Raw genomic sequence first — 7,270 nt, 5'->3', positions numbered from 1 at the left:
AATTTGCACACTTCATTCATTAAACAGATTCTGGGAAGGGTGGGGAGTCCATGGTGGCCCAGTCTGCCAAACCGGATGCCAGGACCCCCTACAGGGACGACAGTTGGCCCCATGCTATGTGGTAATCAGGGCAACTGGAAAAACCAACAGTCAGACACTTTTGAGTCTGTTGCTCAGTGCCGTGAGGCTTCCTGAGGCCTCCTATGTTAGCAAGCCTTGACGGGAGAGATTCAGGATTCAGGAAGATCTGAGTGTAATTCTACGTCACTGCCCTTCAGCTCTGCTTTAAGGGTAGCAGCCAGGGGAGTATATTGGCTCATGACGTCTCACTCACACACACACACACACACACACGCACGCACACACAAACAAACAGTCTTTACACTCGATCGGTGTCTGACACCAATCAATGGAGTACAGTAACAGAAATGAAGCAGAGGCTGTAGGTGAAACTGAGACAACAACACTTCGATTAATTTCCTGTGTCACGTGGGCGCCCGCTCCTTTAGGAGACCAGAGGCAGGTCATGAGTCTATTCATTCCAATGGAGAAGTGACCATTAGCACAAACTATGACGGATTATTTCGCCCCACTGTCACCCTCTGTGCCGATCCCAAACTAGTTCGGCTTTATTTCGGCCTTTTTATTGTTCGGGGTGCCGATCCCGAACTAGTCCGGCTTTTTATATAAAATAAAATAAAACATCCAGAGGCTTTACCGAAGCACCGGGCTAAAAAAATTTCGAGGGGGCCGCCGGCCGCGATCTGTTTACATCGGCCCACTAGAGCGTCGCGCCGCCGACGTACAGTATGTTACTAATATTCTGACACTAAAATGGCATTTTCCAGACAGACAAATCAGGAAACTATCTTTGTTCGAGTGTAAGCAGCACAAGATCAACACTAAACATCACAGGACGGTCACAAGATCTGACAACAAACAACATTCACGTGGGGTGATGGCACCCACTTAGGACAACCGGAATTGTGTACCATTTCATACAAATTGGCAAGACTTATAGAAACTCTTCTCTATTGAGGATCTTTGATGAAAGCCATAAGCCCCAGCTGTAAATAGCCAGCAAGTGCCTCCACTACCCTAGCCTGCTTTCTAGTTTTGAATCCCCACATGGCTCAAAGGTAGAGCTGGGTAATTAACCAAAAATATATTGAAACCAAAATGTAGAACTTAGTCTTGTAGGTTAATCAAATAATCAAGAAGCATTTATATATACATATATATTATACTGTAATATAATTGTTTTACAATTTCTTACATTAACAAATCAACATTATTCGATTGATATCGATTATATATCAATCTATATATAACGATAGATTTGTATAATGAACTAAATTGTAAATTTCATTATATTGTATTATATTTTATTGTTCAATTGTGGTGTGTAAAAATAGTGACAATAGCCGATCTACAAGCTCACAAGGAATTCACAAAATATTGTGTGCTTGTACATCTGTTATTAAACACCTTGATCAAGGCAAAGGTTTTAAATAATTGTCACATTGATTTGAAGTCATATCACCCAGCCCTATATTCAAAGGACCAGGAATTATTTTATATTTATATATATATTTCAGCTATTGAAAAATAGCAGATCTACAAGCTTACAGCTTGTAGATCGGCTATTTTTTTTTTAAATTGTGAAGATTGTTGCAAATCTTTGAATATAGGCCTATACAGTATATATTTTTAAAGCAAACATTCGTAACTCAAATCTTTCCTTATGGGGGGTCCCTGGAACAACATATTTTGAGATAGGGGTCCGCGGCCAAATACATATCATTTTGGGGGTCCTTCACGTGTAAAAGTTTGAGAACCACTGATTTAGAAGAAGGATTTAGAAGACATTTATGGAATCGGGTCAAAATATTCAAAGACACATTTTCAGGATTTAAAAAATAATAATGCGTAATAATGCGTTCCTGGTCTAAATGGGTTAAACTAAAATGAAGTGTCTCGCTTTGGGCCCACTCCAGTATACTGTACGAGGGAGTGTTCTGCGTCGTGCCCCCTGTCAATTTACAATAGGCATTTAGCAGACACTCTTATCCAGACAGCAAACGGCAAGATCAGATTAAATGGCATCATGAACCCTAGACCAGTGGTTCTCAACCTTTTCAGGCCGCGACCCCTAAAATAATCATATTTTAACTGGAGACCCCCCCCACCCTGACGAGCACTAAGAGTTGAGGAATGACATTTTGTATAACACGGTGGAAATAGCGGATCTACAACGGCCCCGTTGCGAGGCATTGTGACCCTCTATAAACTTAAAGCTATACTGTGTAAGATGCTCAACTAGTGGTCAGTAGCCCTATAGCAAACCGCGGTCGCGTCCGCGTCTTTCGTCCGTTTTTCGTACCTTCACACCCCCGCGTCTGCCTCCACCTCGCCGAGAGCTATCTTTAGAGTGGTCCCTGGTTCCTGTGCGTTCAGGCATTCCGGAGAAATGGACTCCTTTACCCTGCCTGGTAGGCGAGATTACCTTTTGACACACGGGCGACTACAAATATGGCCGCCCTAGCGACCCCACTTCAAGATGCGCTGTGATTGGCCGGCAGTGTATAACCCTCGCTGTGATTGGCCGGTAGTGTGATGACGTAATTTTGCCGGGAAATCCCGCCCCTGTCACGGCTAAGTAGAAAACATATAAAGAGAAGGCTTCAGAAGCTGAAAATAACGGAGTGGGGGTTCTAAAACTTTAGCGATTTAACAGTTAGGACAATTTTAAGATTTTATAATTTTTTGTTTTATAAAAAAAGTTACATGGTATAACTTTAAAGCTTATGTTAGTTTGTTTGCTGTTGCGAGAGAAAACAATGTTGCACATTAAGATAATCATCTGAACATCATCATTTAAACCCTCTATAATTGGTAAAATTATAGAGGGTTTGTACTTAATACAGTCTTTTTTCACTCTCTACCAAATCTCTTTGCCAAAGAATTGCCGATCTACAAGCTCACAATGCGTCGCAAATGTCCCGCCACAGGATAATGGATGTTGGGGATATTTTGATTATCGCGATAATATCTTAAATCGTGATTTATTTTCTCACAATAATCATGCTGTGAAACTTTCATATTGTCCCATCCCTACCTGCAGGGATGTAGTGGGGGGGAACGCGGGGGTACGGAGTGCCCACACTTCTCTCAAGTCAAGTCAGTTGATATTATATTTTCAGGTCGTTCTGACCCAGCAATTGGTTGAAATAGGCTCGCCAACCGTGCTGAAATGAGCATGACTAACAGCAGATGGTAATATAAGATTTGAAAATGGATTAATTAATTGGAAATATCAGTTGTGGAGCTATTTTGCAGGGGAAGTTTGGCTGATGATCCGGTCATCAAATTATTGGTTGAGAACCACTGGTCTAAGGCTATTTCTGCCGCCGCGCAGACCCGTTTTAAGCCAGCGAAAACGTTATGTGCACGCGCACGGACGCACGTGCGTGCACGCACATTGACACACGTGCACGTGCGTGCGTGGGGAGTGCCCACACTTCCAAATTTAGCACTACAACACTGCCTACCTGCAAGTAGAAGTACCAACCAAAACACACGATAACTAAAATAAATGAAAACTGTAAACTGTAGATCCAGGGAGCATGTTAATCAGTGCCAGGCATAACAGTATTACTATTTCCCATTTGTTGCAAATAATACATGGTTAAATCTATGACAAGTGTTCCTGTCTTGGGTGCCGAAGGACAAGCCTGGGCTTGTGATGTATTAGTTAGCTGGGCTGCTCAATGACAAAGGTTATCTGTGCACAGCTCCACATCAGAAGAGGCCGTCCCCTGCTGCCAGCCCAGCACTGATCCAACTTTTTCACATCAACGACCTCCAGAATGCACAGATGCACCTTTAACCACGCAGGACCTGTTTTACATTCTGGAAATCTGCAAGCTCACGAAGCATTGCATCGCCACGTGTTGTGAATGTGATATGTTGTAGAGGTGCATTTCTTTCAAAATATTTTTGAAACGTCAGAGCTTCTTCTTCTTCACAGTTAAGAAGCGGGAGTTAAAGGACAACTTTGTTTTTTTACAACAAGGGTTCATATTTTATTTATATTGTAATTAGAGAAAAGAAAAAGTGAGTGTTAAAATATTTTCATTTGCTTCGTTCTATTGTTTTATCGCGTTTACCATGCTAAAATGTGGGGCATGCGTACGCATGGGGGCATGCATACAAGCGGCTAAATATGTCTTTTTAGACACAATAAGCCAGCCGTTTCTTTATTGCTATGTACAGTAATACTTCTAGCCCCCATAAGTCACATCCAACCATGAAAGGTTGCGTTGTATCTTGGGAATGGGCTTATTCTGTGTAAAATTACATTCCGTATTTAGCCACTTGTACGCATGCCCCCAACCACTGAAATAAGAATCTCTAAAACAATAGAAAGAAGTAAATTAAATAATTTTAACACTCATCTTTTATATTCTTTAATTACAATCTAAAATAGGAACCCTTGTTGTAAAAAAATAAAGTTGTCCTTTAAATAAACTATTAATCTGGCTAAGTCGAGTCATAATTGTGATGTCAGAACAGGTCAGCTTTCAGCTATATCCATATCTGGAGTATGTGAGGTCAGATGTAGAGGTACCGGTATATTGGCCAGCTCCATATATGGAGCGTGACATGAGGCAGGCATCCGTGAGGTCAGATGTAGAGGTATGGCCAGCTCCATATATGGAGATGTCTTGGCCATATACTGTATGGAGCGTGACATGAGGCGTGACGCACGGATGGACGGACAGACAGACAGACAGACAGACAGACAGACATGATCAGCAGGTTTACATATACTATTGTGTTAGTCTCATGTGGTCTATGACTATGATATTCTGAAAACCTGCAGCTCATGTTCGTCCGTGCGTCAGTCACGCTTGGGAAGTGGGACATACAGTACTATAGCTGTGGCCCTACAATGTGTTCTACTGGGGAGCGTTTCGCTGTTTCTACGTGTCATCTTTTCGACACCCAAACCTAACCCTTACCCTAACTCTAACCTCCGTGGGGTGCTCCGTTGTCGAAATGATGGTCGTTCGAAAGGGGTAAATCTCGCTCTTTCGAACGACCATCATTTCGACAACGGAGTGTCGGGAGGGTTAGCGACTCACCCCACGGAGGTTAGGGTTAGGTTAGGGTAAGGGCAATCTGGGAACCACGTCATCAAAGAAAGGGCGACGCCCACTCGGCCTGTCTCTCTTCCTTTCAGAAGCGTAGCGACTCTGAGGGATCTGAGAGATTAGGGTATAAGGGTTAGGTTTGGGTGTCGAAAAGATGACAAACAGAAACAGCGAAATGTTGTTTTACAGTTCTACTGAGCTTCTGGTGACCTGCCAGTATTAAAATGAGATATCACTGATACATAACAAAACATAAATACTAAATGTACCAAAGTAAATAATATAGAGGTGCAATAACTAATCAAACTAATAGATTTGATTTATTATATATATTTTAATTTAATAGTTTAATAAAATAATAGATTCATAATCGAACCCTACATTGGCCATGTAACTATAGGTGAAAAAAGTCAAAAAAGTAAAGTCGTGAGCTTCTAGAGTGCTATTTTCACGATTCTTGCGACTTGCGCGACACTGCGATGAAGTATAAAATGATGCTTAAGTGGTTAATTGATTTGTTAATACATTTAAAACATATATAAAAGAACACACTTCATGATTATTCAATGAATCAAAAAAGTAATCAATAGAATAATCACTATGGAAATAATTAATTGATATAACCGAGGAAGCAGATTATTTTGTTTGCTGAGTAGATCAAAGTGCAGCACGTACTGTATAGCCCAAGGGTCTTCAACAGTGGGTCCTCAGAGTTACTACAGGGGGTCCTCCAAATCTTTGAGTGATAGAAACTTTTTTCTTCTTTTTTATATTAACTACTTGAACCCTAGTGTCCATATTCGGAGAACTTTAGCCAAAAATAGTCGATCTACAAGCTCACAACGCCTCGCAGAAGAGGTTTGGGTAAGAGCAGACTAAGTACAGAGCGAAAGGTCAAGTTTATTAAGTATTGACGGTTCAAGTGCTTGTCACTGAAACTCAATAACAATGACTATTGTGCGAATATAGAGCTATAAACTACAAAATCAGCCTGCTGTAGGTAAATCATGCGCATTAATTCCTCTTGACAAAGAATATAAATGGTTCCAATCTGAAAACTTCTGAGCCTAAATGTTTAGTTCATTCATAGAACAAGTCAGTGGTTCTCAAACCTTTTCATGTCAAATTGACACTTATTAGCCCGCGAACCCCATTTGAAAAGAGATGCCAGGGGATAAGAGAAGATATTTACGGCTCTAGCAGTGATTCCCAAACATTTTAATTTCAAGGACCCCCAGTTTGACATGCATTTTAGGCTACAGACCCCCATTCAATATTTCTATCTCTGAGACCCCAATTTATAATGTAAAACCAATATTAATTTAACTCTGAGTGTACAAATTGGTTCCATTTATTTTGTACACTCTGAGTTACATACCCATAAGGGTCCATTTGGTTTCTAACTATCATTTAGCTGGGGACCCCCTGGAACTATCTCAAGGACTCCTGGGGCCCCAGGACCACACTTTGAGAACCAATGGAATAAGTCATATTAGTGAATCATTATGGTTATGGTTATTCAAAATGTCATAAATTTAAGACACCCCCAGGCCGGGAACACATTTTAGTGTAGATGTGCTGTACATGTACAGTATGTAGCAGCATATTTGTGTTTGTAATTTTTGAATAATATTTGACCTTATTCAGAAAACTTATGTCAGGCCTAAATGGGTTAAGGCCCAACCAGTAAGCCCTATTTTTTTTATGCAAATTAGAAATGGCAGAAGATCCCCCTTTTTTCTTCTTTAATAAAACATTTGTTGCCCCAATCCTTGGATGCAACTGTTTATAATGTTTTCCCTTGGGAAACAACTATGCAGATAGTGTACGTTCAAGTTGGATCAATAACTGAGCATGTACAGTACACCATGCAGGTTAGTTGTCTGCACAATGTGGATAGATTAGATTAGAGCAGGAGTCTTCAACGTTTTCAGGCCAAGGACCCCTTAGTTGAGAGAGAGATGAAGAAGGGACCCCCCCCCCCCCCCCCCCCAACAACCTTTTCATAGATTCCATGTAGTTTAATCGTTTGACAGCACAATCATCAGTGTGTTTTGGATTCATGTAAATTTGTGTTTTCAGATATTTAACCACTTGAACTCAGATACTTAAAA

The sequence above is a fragment of the Nannobrachium achirus genome, assembly GCF_963921795.1.
Source record: "Nannobrachium achirus genome assembly, chromosome: 5".
Taxonomy (NCBI): domain Eukaryota; kingdom Metazoa; phylum Chordata; class Actinopteri; order Myctophiformes; family Myctophidae; genus Nannobrachium; species Nannobrachium achirus.
Note: the sequence above shows the minus strand (reverse complement) of the source record.